We start from the raw sequence: 14,525 nt of genomic DNA on the forward strand, positions 1-14,525 counted from the left end.
GGCGAATCTTGTGTGAACAGACCATTTAGGAATGGTATTTGACTATTTGCGATGCGAGATCCCGGAAATGAAAGTTGGTCTACGAGCTTGACCATCCTTCCTTCGTGTGGAAAGCACATTACTCTAAAGAGTGAGGAGACTATCGCTCCCATGCAATAAATATAGTCACGTCCAAGGAGTAGGTTATAATCCAAGGGTCCCTGGACGACCATCACGTTCAAATTGACGGTCTTCCCTATCAATGTAATAGGCACATTGGGGAGGATTCCTAATGGTCGACTGGTTCCTTTATCAAAACCTGAGAGACTTCTTAACTCAGGTAAAAGCGCCGGGGAACCCAGTGCTTTCCAAGCAACAGAGGAAAGGATACTCACAGACGCCCCTTCATCAATGATAGTACCAGCCATGATCATTCTATAGATCTGGACAATGATTCTGAATGGTACACTGGCTGGTAACCGGGGTCTGCCTAGTTGATTCCAATCAAAGGATACAACCAGGTTGCTTGGTGGTGGGACCGAATATACGGCCGGATATGACCCTGATGATGTTCCTTCCTGCAATAAAGGAATGGGCGCATTGCCCTGACACTCCTCAGAGTCGGTGCTGATGAAAAGAACCTGGATGGTGTCATCCTTATTCTCTTCAGTGAGGGTGTCGCATGAAGATGACTCTTCGGCGACGGTGTCATTTGAAGATGGGTCTTCAATGACAGAGTCATTGGACGATGAAACCTCTGAAGGAAGAACCGGGTCAACTGCCGTTTCGACCTTTAGACTCTCGTCTGGTCTGGATTCAGTAGGTTCATTCTCAATGACTGACACTTCAGCTGACCACTTGGGCGGGTCAACTGGATTTTCAACTATCAAGGGATTAGGCACGAGTTTTTGGTATCCAGGAGGAAGTCGTAACGGTGAAACCGGATGATCTTCCAAAACTCTCTTGGCCTCATCTAAGAATGGACATTTGTGGATGGCATGCTTGCCTTCACACAATACACAGGGTGATCTTGGTCTCCCTCTTCGTCCTTCACTCTCGCTAGTTGACGGACTGCAATCAACATGACTATCAGAGGTTGATGCTACCGGATTGTGCAACCTCGGGGACCAGTCCCTTAGTATCCGGGGAATACAAGGACAATCACGATGGAAGTGGGTCCCTTTGCAAATGACACATGGCGATTTAGGCCCGGTCGGTGCAGTGTGTGGGTTTTTGTCAGCTGTCTTTTGCCTGCCCCCAGCTGCCTTCGCCATAGGCTCCTTCTGCTTCTTTTCTTTCTTCTTCTTTTCCTTCTTCTCCTTGGGAGGTTGACTTTTTCCAGCTCTACCTTGCGAAGATGAAGGATCAGAGGAAGTATTGTAAGAAGTGGAAGACTGGTGGGTAGTTCTAGACTGTTCTGACTGTTGATTCGACTGCTCAGGATTAGTGGCGATCTGGACTACATTAGTTGAAAAGAGCCATATAGGTAGGCCAATTGTCAATCCTGGAAGTGACAATGTTGCCATATGAGGCGCACCAACATCTCCCCAAGAGGAGAAGGGATTTGGACTTCCGCCAAGGTTGCCTCCTTGGTTGGTGGGCTCCATACTTTTCAACTGAAAGATCAACGTGGGAATAACAGGTGATTTTGTTCCGCTTAAAATAAATTTTATTAACGACGCTTTTAGACACAAACTTGCTTTTTCATGTTTTAAGAGTCGAGAAAAAGCTAAAGATGACTCTAGTCACCTTCGATGTATTAACGAGCCCGAAGTGACAAATGCTCGGTTGGACTTTTTCAGTTATAGAGTTTGAAAAAGGCCAAAAGAAACTGCTCTGGAGATCTAGGCAGAGGGTGTGCCAAACCTTTCGCGAAACCACAGAATACGTTTTACGGTACGGGTGGTCGATCTTCGTGAATGCTGTGTTCACTGCATCGCGATCAGTAGGGCGGTCGACACGGCTTCCTATGGATAAAGGATAATTTCCTATAGGGGTCTCCCAATATATACGCGACGGTACGTGGGAGCACAAGTCCGTATTAGTGCCACCGACTCTCAGGAGGAATCACCCACCTTCGTAGAGATCGATAGTCACTATGTTTAACGACGCCGGAACACGTCTCTACCTAGACCTCTAGATGTTTGCGTTATGTTACGAAGCGTTGTTATGTAAATTGGATTTATTTTAATGTTGATCTTGCTTAGCAGTTTGCCTTTAAGGATCACCACGAGATGTATATATACAACTTCCTAAATGCAATCTAAGATGAGAAGCAAAACTTTTCAATCTTTCAACTTTGAAAACCTTAATCTACTGAGGGAAAAGAAAGACATCAACTTTTCACACAGATCATAGAACACACACTAAATGCACTTTTCCCTAAATCAACATGCAAACTGTCAATAATGCAGATGCACAATGCAGATATTTCTTTTCTTTATCCTTAATGTTGATGTAAGACAAAAAGGAAACTGTTGTATAAATTTGAATCTAATTTCAAGCGAAAGTAAACAAGCTTGTCCAAAATCAAAAGACACCTTAAGATCGACTTGTTTAGACACTGGAAATGTATAGATTCAAACCACAAAATGAAAAACAAACAAACTCAAACAGCCATGAACAGTAATAAAACTAGCTCTTAAGATCATAAAGACACTTTTACAGTTCAGGATCTAAGAGGCCACAGCTATACTGGTTCGCTTTTCACAATGGGAAACTGTAACTGAAACAAGAAATACTGAAAGAACAATCACAGTTTCATCACACAACTGAGGCGGAATAATGTCAAGGAAAGTTGGTTTACAGCAAGTACGATGACAAGCAATCAGCAGCAAAACAACAGTGAAAACAGGGCTAAGACACAGTGGGAAACCTCAGGAAGACATAGCCTAACTGGATCAGCGCAGGCTCTGGTCTGTCAAATTGACTCTCAGCGCAGTTCCCGAAGGGAGTACCTGCGCTGGAATGCAGACTGCCTGTGGACAGCCTGCACTGAGACACGAGAGTTGCGTTTACAAGGATTTCCGGGTCATAAAAAGCTCAAAAATTCACTGTTTTTGCCGAAATAAAAAGCTATAGGTCAAGTACAAGCTAAGGGATGATCAAGAGGATGAAAAGCTATCACAAAGAGTACAAGAGTCTTTTGTAGATCAGCTCTTCAAATCATGAATCTGCTCAAAAAATGAGCAAGAGTAGCAGCCCCTCTACTTCGCTTTTGATATAGTCAAAATCTTTTCGATTCGGTACTCTTTGGTTCAGGAAATGAATAGCAAAGATACTACAAACACCAACAAGATACTAGGCTCCCCAGTGGAGTCGCCAGTTTGTTGTGGGGAAAAGTATCCGACTCGGATGACCCTATCCCTACTCTAAGGGTGACAGTCCTTAGCAACAACTGAAAGTAAAACTTTGATATTTTCCTTTATGAAAGTACAGAGAAGGAAGAAAAGATTGACCAACCGGTGTCTTTCACTTTTGTTGATCCTATCCCCTCTCTTTGTCTCTTGTTCCCAGCTCCTTGCTCCCTTTGCCAGCCCAGCTACACAAAGATCCTGCACAAACAAGAGAAGGAAAACTACAAGAAACATGTACTCATAACTGATGCATGGATTAGAGTGAATCAGATATACAAGTAAATACAATACATCAATGCAATACAAGTATATAGGAGAACATTCAAAGCTTTATTGATAGAAGTAAAAGGGTTCTGAGAAGGTTACAACCATCAATGGCTCCAATCCAGCAGCACCTCCCCAGCAGCAAGAAATCTCCTCTTCACCTCTATAAAAGCAATCACCCAATAACTCTAACTGTAAACCAACAGCACTTCCTTGCTTTGCACAAAATTCCAGCCTCCTTAGACCTCATAGAAGAGCTCTATATATAGGATAGAAGAAGAAAGGATGAGTCAGCTTGAGACTGACATAAAGCTGCCTTGTGTCCTCTCCCTCTTCAGTTAAACTTCAGTTCTTGAGTCCACTTGGAGATCCCTGCTTACACATGGAGATCAAGTACCTCTTACTCATCACAGGGCGAATCCCTTGAACCAAGTGTCAGTTTGGAAGCTTCCTGGGCAATTGACACCTTGCAGAATGACTGTGCCACTTGGCCAATCTCGCCCAGCGCAGGTAGCCTTCATTAGATTTGACTTTCAGCGCAGGTACAAGGAGGAGCAGTTGCATTCCAGCGCAGATGCTCAGTGGAGCAGCTGACATGATCCAAAAATAGCCTGTTTTTGAGTGTTTTCAGGTGGAGAACTGATGGGAAGTGCTGTGGTTTGCTGACCTTGTTCTTCTAGGGGTAAGAACAACATGTTTAGGGACTGAGGATCCCTGTAATTATTGACATTTCATGCTCCATGCTGCGAGGCACAAAAATGTCTATAACACAAACTGATTTGGTTCCAAATATAAAGTTGTCATACGTACCTTTTGTGTGTTTTGCACATTATTGAGATCAAAGAATTGCTCCATCTGTAATATCCATGTGGCGGGATCCTTGCCATCAAAATTCCTCATATCGATGTTTGGAACATGGTGAGTCTTCGATCCAACATTAGCGTCTATGGTATCATGATTAACATTTCTTTTGTTCTCATCATGAGTTTCCTTTACTACCTTTTCACCATTAGTGACCCTTTCTTGTAGCAACTTCTTCAATTCTTCCATATCTATCTTCATATCTATCTTCAAATCTTCCATGTCTCTCTTCAAATCTGTCTTTGAATTATCCATCTTAGCTTCCATGCCCTTTATCTTAGATTCCACGCCACTTATCTTAGCTTCTGTTAGCTTTTGTGAGCGTGACATTTGTTGCACTTGTTCTTGTAATTTTGATATATCATGTAGCATTTCTTCTTCTTCTTCATGATTCATGCTAGAGCTTTCAGGTTCCTTACTAGGTGTTTGCATTTTCTTTCCTCGGGGCATCAGTTACCGATAATAATGCTTTACTATGCCCTTTGAATTCCGTTAAACCAAGCTTACACAAAAATTTAAGAAAAAACTACACACCTTTTTTCACTTTATAGAAGCCTGATATTGAATCTGATGTATCTCTGTAATTTCGGATCATCCAGTTCTGAAATTGCTACCTGCAGTAGCCTTCTACGTCCTCTTCCCAATGCCACAAGTCTGAGCCAAATTGGATTCTCCAAGGAAGAGTTATGTGAAATCTCCCACAATGACTTGCTTTTAGACTGGTTCAGTAGAGCGAACTTGTACGACGTACCACGAGTCACTCTTTCAACCTTTGAATCTGAAACACACATACAAGAAACTACAGTCCGTCCTCTTTCTGTAACTTTTTATGAAATTTCAATCCGATCCTCAGAGAGAGAGTTATGACGATTTTCCCCAGGTCACCTGTTTTGAATGTAATTCAGGAGTCTTCAAAAAGGCCAACTTCCTCAGATCATATCTCCGAAAATGTCGTGCGAAAAGCTCTGAAATTCTGACCCAAGGTTCAGCATCAATTCTTCTCAAATGGGTTTTTTTTGCGACTTCTGAAACGTCAAAGAAAAAAATTTATAGCGAAAATACCACAATGACCTGTTTGGAGCAGCGAAACCCTAGAATCCAAAGCTCTGATACCAAATGTTATGAAACCAGCTCAAGAAAAGATAGAAAAGAAAGATCAACGCCTTAGAATTCAACCTCTTCAAGGGGGCAACCTCCTTTACATTACATAAATAAACAATTCTTGGATGATACAAATGACAAAACCTCCTTTCTATATATAGGAGTCTGAGTCACAATATAATCCAGCCGACCTAACAATAATAATATAAAGCCACAAAAATAACAATAGAGGGATTCTATGGGGCACAGAAATAACAATATGGGGGTAATAGGGGCACAACAATATAAATAAGGGTATAACTACAATAGTAATGGGGTAATCACTAGTATTATAGGGACCCAACAAACGTGAATGACTAATTTAGTCTAGGAATAAAAAAACGACTACCTAACAAGTACTACAACAATACGAATAAATATTTTATGTTTGTCATTTTAATTATCACTTCAATAATCTAAAATTACAAGTGATAGTGGATGGAAGAAAGGTTATACTTCCTTAAAAAATTATTTATTTTATTAGTGGATGATTAGATTTACAGACCTGGTTAGAATCTTTAGGGTTATATTCTTTGATCAAATTCACAGGGAATTAAAATTAAGGTTGAAAGATTATCCAAATGGGAGTGGGCTTATAGTTGGGTCAAATACATTATGAAGAATTCCTACAAGGAGAAGTGTTTGTTAAATAGTATAGGACACATTTCCTTCAGTTGAAGGCTTATATTTTCATGCATATCTACATTTTTTATTATCAAGGTCATATCCATTGAACTTAGGATACTAGTTTTTAAATTGGATATCAAGTTGTTTGTTTAATTTGAACCTACATTATGAACATAGCAGTACTATACTCTTATGAAATAATTTTAAATATTAATGGGATTTTGATATTTCCTTAAAATTATATGTTTCACATATTAAAATACTATGGGAATCCTTAACTATATAATTACCCTCATTTTCTCCCTAAAACCAATCACCCAAGGTTGCTTCTTGTTGATGTGAGCTTTCCATCATAGATGCAATATGGTATTTTTCTAGAAACCTTTCAATTTATTTGGATGAAATATGGAGTGCTCCATCCATATTATTTTCCTTTGGTTTCCCACCACAAACAATATATCCACCAATGTTCTCATTCTATCTTTCTCCAACTACCTTAAATATTTTAGGAGCTCCTTGTTTAAACTTAATGATTTGATTTCCATAAATTTTTCAAACTTTAATTTTATTACTAACCATTAACAAGAACCCATGATAAGGATCTCATGGGCACCAAAATAAATTATTTGATCCATTTCCACTTAGGAGATCCCCCACATAATGTAATTCATGTGCTTGAGACATTTATGTCAACTACTTGAATTACATAACCATGTTCAAGTAGTTGACATACTTGAACATTATTTTTTCCTCTTTTTATTAAGAAAATTTAGGGAACCCTTGTTAAACGATGGCACAAACACAATTATTGAAATTGAGATAGATTTGGTAGAAATGATTTATACATTGAATGTAATTTCATAACCTTGAACTTCTGCAATTGAGGGGGTGATATTAAAACTAAGCCTTTCTTCATAGAACTCTGTCCAGTATAGAGTATAGTTGTGTTGTATTACTGGTTGTTGAGGCTTAGAATATGTAGAGATATTATTGGTTTATACTCACACTTGTGGTAGGTTATTAGCGATACTAGGGAGTAGATACCATGAGAGGATAGGAACAATGCAGTTGAAGGGTTTTTTTTAAGTATGTCTCAGAGATATTTTTGTCAATCAACTGATATTATCTATTAGGGTTTGGTCGTAGTCAGAGGAAAAAAATATTGGAGGGTGGGAGGAGGGGAAGACAGATAAGAAAAAGGTGATTACAACATTGCAACCATAGTTTGGGTGAGGAGGAGAAATGGGTCATAGTGGCCCGGAAGAATTGTGGGCATGAATGAACTCTTTATCTCACATCTGATGTCTCCTCGATCTGGAACTCCTGACAAATTTCTTGGGCAAAAATATGCCAGTGTATCAATTTTCACTTTCTATTCACCTCTTATTTATTTATTTTATGATATGAAGCCTTCTTGAAATGGGATTATGGTTGCATGGTAATAGGAGACAACACAATAGAGCTTATAATTGATTTTTCTAGAGGAAATTCCAAATAAGACAGTGTTGGATGCATTCCCCATCTATTACCAATGAAATAATCTCAATATTTAATGAATAAATCCTCATTGGTAAATATTATCACTCTTGCATATTTTTCTTTCACTATTTTTTATGTGCTCAACTTTCTTCGACATCACTTACATGTTCTCAAGTTTAAAAATAGAAGAAATGGAGAAATAAGATGAGTCGTAGAATACTCTTCTCTTTTGTTTACAATTATATCTATGCACAATAGCCAAAAATAATAATAATATCTAGGATTAGTGGTAGGCCCCAGTATTGCAGCAATAATGTTGCAACTCCTGGAACTCCCTTCTTTAATTTTATCAACCCGGTATTTCGTAACAAACTTGGAAGCGACGGTGCTGTATGCACAAGTACTAGCTCTTTCCACAGCTTTCACTTGGTCAGCTGGCACAAGTCCGCTAGGAGCTTAATCCAACTTCTATAAGCTTTGAGAAGAATCTTTTTTAACTGATGGATGAAAGCTAATTCAAAGAAGGCTGATCTACTTGCAGAAAGAAACTGGGAAGCTGAAAGGAAACGTAAACCCTAGCAAACCCTAATTTTACTAGCTAGCCCTACTGATGCAAGAAAGAGGATGCAAGCTACTGAAAGAGATGCCATTGACTTCTAGGAAGTTAGAATGCATGTGTCTAAGCTACTTCTATAGTAACATCTGAAAAAAAAAAAAAAAAAAAAAATCTTTTTGTATTTTTGAATAAGTTGCCAGAATTATCATGCATGCGATTTAACTGTTTTTTACTGTGCAGAGGTGGATTGGCGAGAGGAAATTCTTGGAGGATGTTGGGAAGGTTAGAAGATGACCTAAGGGGTACCTAGCACCCTTCCAGAGAGTTTCACAGAGTTTGGCTATCAAGAAACCGCTTTCGTGAGCTTCTACAAGAAGTCTGCAGGGGTTCTACAGGATGTTCTGGAATTTCTACAGGATGTCTGTAATTTTCTACAGGATGTTCAGAAAGGTGATTTTGGAGGATGGATGGAGGAATAAAGGTGAAGGAGTGGGTATGGAGGTGAGATAAGGGTGTGAGGAGGTCCAGGACTTGGTGAATGGAGCTGAGGAGTGGCGAGGATGGTTGGATTTGTTCAAGGAGGAGTGGAGCAATGTTGCACAAAGATATGGGAATTAGGGCAAAGTGAGCAAATGGAAAATGTGAGGCAAGAATTTGGGTTAGAGGATGGATCAGGTAGGATTGATGGAGTATGGCCAGATGAAGAAGTACCACAGGTGCTCTGCAAGTTATTTTTCGAATTGGACAAACGAAGACTTGGAAAATCAATGACCTAATTACTTTGACCTAATCTGACCTGGATAACAGTAAAGAGAATGAACAGAAGTCTATTTGCAATGAAACCATGTGAAATAACTATGCAATGAAGAAATCAAGAATCTGAACATGTACCCAACTTCTGCAAATAAAATTCGAACACTAATATTGCATGGCGAAGCAAAGACTGTGTTTTTGTTGGCAGCAAGGTCACCTTGATCCCAGCTCCTGATCCCACTAAGGGAGAGGTGAAATCAGAGGTGCTTGATGGCCTTTTTATAAAGCTCTCCCCTGTTAATAACCTATCAACTCAATCTGAACATAAAAAGCCTTTTTAATCATCAAAAGCAATCTAAATAACAAGCAATATTTAAATCTAATTAGCAGATTTTATTCTAAGAATGCAACAAAAACACATAAAGGTAAACAAAGGAGGTATTGGGCACTTGAGTTGGGCCCAAACCCAAGAGCTACAGTCTCCTAAGAGTTATTAGATCTGGTGCAAAGATGGATTCATCTTTATTGAGCAAGAAATAATAGTTACATCAAAAATTGTCCACAAGGAAAAGCTTGAAAATGTGCTGAAATGCAAAGCTAACCTACTGCCTAAGAAATGACTAAAATCAAACTACAAACTAGCTAACTTCTACCTACAAAGTGACTAACTGAAATGAGGCCCTAAGCCCTCTTATTTATACAAATTGAGGACCCCAACAGCCCTCCTAAACTTTAGGAACTCGACTGCCAAAACTTGTAGTTAATAGCACTTTTACTAGCACTTGCTTGGCTGCCCTTTTGATAATCGATTTGGTGGCCCTTGAACTCCGAGATGATGGTGGAGAATTCGAGGTAAGGGCACATAAATGAAGGGGACACCTTCATACAAATCCTCTCCCTTGTTCTTCCACGAATTTGGCTACCAAGTGCTCATTAAAACCTTTGATTTTGTCTCAAAATTGACTAAAAATCTGCACAAAGCACCCATTAGACTTGTTGGCATAATGACTAACCCAATTCACTCTATTAGCATAAATATAATCAAAAACATGCAATAAACTAATGAGAATGGTGGATTAAGTCGAATTAGGAGGCTGAATGAGCCCATATAATTATCCATTTTTGGGGCTCATCATCACCCCCCTACTGAAAGTGTTGCTCATCCTCTGAGCAACTAATCTATCTCTTCATCTCTGATGGCCCTGGTGGCCTCCCTGTCATGCCAAGCTTCTGAAGTGATGTCCTCTTCTTGGTCATGAAACCATGCTTTTCTCTCTGCTTCTTCCCACTGCCTGTGCTCCTTTTCTTGTAGTAGTTTTGTTAGCGCCTCAACCTCAGCCTGCCGCTTGTCCTCTCTTTGTTGTTCATCAGATGTTTCCTTGTCTTTCCTTCTTCCTGTGATTGTTTGGCCGCCTTTTCCTCCAATTGCTCGGTCTCTCTTAGCTTAGCCAGCATTTCTTGTAGAACAGTCTCAGCATCCTGTAGAGAGGCTGTTGTGTCCAACATTTTCATTCTTTCTCTCCAAGTGGATGTCTTCGAGCTTCCCCGTTCATAGGTGATGGATGCCTTTGAGGGAGACTTTTCCTTTTGTGTAGCTGGGGTGTCTACAATTGTAATTGGCTCTTTTGACTGTGGTTGGGGTCTGCCAGTTTTTATCCACATTCTCCTTCTTTCCTTAAAATACATGGAAGGTTGCCTCTTTCAGTACCCTTTTTGCTTTGGAGATGTGCTAAGGGTAGCCAGCAAAGTTGTTGCCTCCCTGGCTAAAATCTCAGGTGATTTCTCCTTTTTGTTCCTCTGTTTCCATACTTCCTGTAGAAAGTCCTGTGTCGACTATTTTCTGTCTTCCTATAGAAACTGCTTTCTGGCTTCCTGTAGAAACTATCTTCTGGCTTCTGGTAGAACCTGTCTTCACTATTTTGGTCTGCTTGGCTGGGGGTGTCTTTCCTTTTAATTTTGGTGTGGTTACCTTGGTTGTGCCCTCACTTGTTTGAACTTTTTCAGTCCTCTCTGCCCTGCTCTGCAATCGTTTCTCCCTTGGTGTTTGTGCCTTTGTTCCACCCACAGTTTTGGGCTTTAGCAATTTGGCCTTTGCTCCTTTTCCTCTCTATTCTTGTTGTGCCTGAGTGTCTTGCGTTTCTTCATCATTGGTTTTCTCACCTTTTTCAATGTGTTCTTTCTTCCTCACTGTTGGATGGGGTGATATTTTTGGCCAAAACTCTGATGTTGTCATCCTGAGACATGTTTCGGAAGATTTCCCATGATATGGGGACAGTGTAGGTGTGCAGGGCATCTTCTACTAATAATTTGATGAGCCCATGATGGGCCAACTGGTCTGGAATCCCTTCATTCATTTTTGTGGCACATTCACTTAATGACTGCAGAAGAAAATAGGGAATGCTTAACTTCTTTTCTGGAGGTGAATCAATTCCATGTCTAAGTTCACACAGCAACCTAAAATGATAACCATGGATAATGCTGAATTATGAATCCCCCTGGCATGGTGATAGTGCTCCCTTTTTCTTATGCTTTGGTCAGAAAAGGAAATGTTGTTTATGGTTTCCCCCTAGACTCAAGGAAGAATTCCTCGGCTGTTTGATATCAATGAACAACAATTCCCTGGTTTCAAGACTTTTGCTGCCCAAATACTCAGTTGTCCGTGTATAAAAGGAAGACTTAGGTTTCCATAGACAGGGCACAGAGCTCAATTTTCATCCCCAGCACACATACAGCCATGTAAATTTGAATTCTTCATGCACAGGTTAGCCCTCACAGTGCTTTAACTTTTCTACAGGAGAAATTTTTTTACCGGGAACCGTGGAGGATGACACAAAACCAACTGACAAATTTCGTGCTATACACAGGCAACTGCAGTTTTCGACTCACAGGCAGACTTGTCTCTATTCAAAATAGTTTAATTCACCACCTTTCAAACGTATTATGCATGGGAGAGTGTGTTTCGAGCCTACCTTTCTCAGAACTCCAATCTTGATGAAGAAAAGTTCAGGCTCCCTGCTTCGGATGGATATGTCGTACTTCCTGTAGAAGACCCCCCCGTTTCCTGTAGAGCGCCACTGCGCCTCCGAATGAGCCCGGTACGCGGGAGAATTTTGAACCAGGCCGAAAACCTCGTGGAGGATGATGGGTTAACAGATTGTGGGAGCAGAGGACGTGTACTTCGGTTAAGAATGTTGCAGGTGCAAATTAATCAGCAGGTGGTGAGAGTCAGCCGAGTATTTTTTAATTGCGGAGTGAATTGAGGTGAGGGAGTGAAGTGGCCAGGCGTACATGGCCACATGCATATTGTAGTGCCATCTGCCTGTAATCCCTTACCATTAGTTGTGCTAGAGTTCAAAATATCTACCACTATCTGTTTATTTTTAAATCTCCCGTGAATGACTATACACGTGCGCTGGTGATCCCTGGGTGAGTGCAATCGAACTGGCTAGCTTTCTAGCTAAATCCCACCATTTCATTCGTTCATGCAGTTCTTAAATTAGATTCATGCAATAGAGGAATGAGGTTAGTCACATACCTAGAAGTCGAGTGTGGTTGTTGCGAGGTGTTGTGGCCTTCCATCTGTTGCATGCATTGGTTTCTATGGTTGCATGATGGCTTGGTTGTTGATTCATGGTTGTTTTCCTTGTGGAGGTGTCCTCTAGCCAGATCTAAGCTACAGGAATTTGTTTCCACGTTTAGATCTGCACCCTCAAGCTGCTAATGTTGAATTTTTACAAGGTAGAAACTAGTTTTCTCTATTGCTCCCGAACAATAGATTAGATCGATCTGAAACTTTCTGAGCATGTTCATATCATCATTATGCACCTCCCATAGCAAAATTGCGATCAATGGATTCACAGATTTCAAGAAAAATGGAAAATGGCTGAAGATTACAGAGATCAATTTCTCGAAAACCGTGCATCGGAATCGACTAAAACTGCTTTGGTAGGCTACTATCACCCATGTGCATCTCCCCATGAAACAAGTTTTGAAACGGATGCACGGATATGGAGAAAATGTAAAAATGGCTGAAGGTGATGGAGGTTGATTTCTTGGAAACCGTGCACCGGAATTGGCTGAAATTGCTCGGGCATGTTGCCATCGTCCCTATACAACTCCCCCTATAACAGTTTTTCAAATGGATGCATGGCTTTCAAGCTAGGGAAAAAGCAAATTTTGTTCTATGTATTTTTTCTTCAAAGCATTCTGCAAATTTTTGCATGGTAAAAAAAATGAGCTTGGGCTGTGATGCAGGCATGGAGATGATGGAGGAGGAGTTTGAAGATTGTAGGAGGACTTCTGAACCCTTGAGGAAGCTATCATGTTCGCCAAACTACCTTTTTGAAATCCATTTCTAGCTTCCTGTAGAAATCCTGTAATTTCTACAGGAACTTCCTGTAGAACACGCAGTTTTGAGGAAAGAAGCACAATGAGATGGAAAAAAATGATGGAGAAGGGTGAGGGATGGAAACATGGATGCTTGTAGGCCTCATGGACATATTCCTAGCCTTTTGGTCCTCTTCAGAGATCGATTTTGGCTTGTTTGTAGGCTTCTTGTAGAAGACACAGAACTTCCTGTAGAAGACACAGAACTTCCTGTAGAAGGCATAGAACTTCCTCTATCTTTGCTTTGAGCGATCCTCCTAACTTTCAATGTCTTTGTTGCAACCTGCAATTATTCAATGGAAATTAGGTTTATTTTTCTTTTTCTTTTTCTCTTTTTTTTTGAAAAACAACTAGGGTGCCTCATGGAGGTTTTCACCCTAATTGCCTGCCCTGGGTGCCTCCAAGGGAGGTTTTCACCCAAGGATCTTATTCTTTTTTTATTTTCTCTTCTTTCAAACCCATTGACTGCCTCATGGAGGCTTTCAATCAATGAGCCAATCTAAGGCGCCTCCGAGGAGGTTTTCACCTTAGATTTTTATTTTCTTCTTATTTTCATTTTTTTCTCTTTTTTTTCTCTTTTTTCTTTTTTTTCTACCCTACCCTACTTGAAAAACAAAATCATTTTCAAGTGTAAGAATACTTCCAATGGAGCCATGTGCACATCGAGATTAGATACAAAATGATGTGGAGGCTTGAAATGCATGCTTTGACAGCTATCCAGATTTCATAGACCAAATGATTTGACTTTGAAGGGATCAAACATAGCTAAGGAAGAGAGTACCGCTGCAACTTAGTGACCATCTGAAACCATATCTCAATATAGCTCTGATATCCTTGGTCCTTTTTCTGATCTGGATCATGTTTCATGTCACTTTCTACCATGACTTTCTCATCTTCCTCTTTTTGCTGATCTTTCTCTTGAATACATGGAAGATTTGATGGTAACCATGAGGGAACTCTATCGATCTCTTATTTTGATGCCTTCTCTTCATCAAGTGCAGCCCATGGTTCTTTGATCTTTTCTTTTGAATCTTCTTTTGCCTTTGGTCCTTCAATGTTGTCAATATAATCTCTGTTTTGCAATACTCTTCTTGAGCTATGGTGAAGATCATTGAGCTCAAGAG

Source organism: Pinus tabuliformis, chromosome 1_2 (assembly GCF_031772625.1).
Source record: "Pinus tabuliformis cultivar Carrire ecotype Pingquan chromosome 1_2, CPIR1, whole genome shotgun sequence".
Classification (NCBI taxonomy): Eukaryota; Viridiplantae; Streptophyta; class Pinopsida; order Pinales; family Pinaceae; genus Pinus; species Pinus tabuliformis.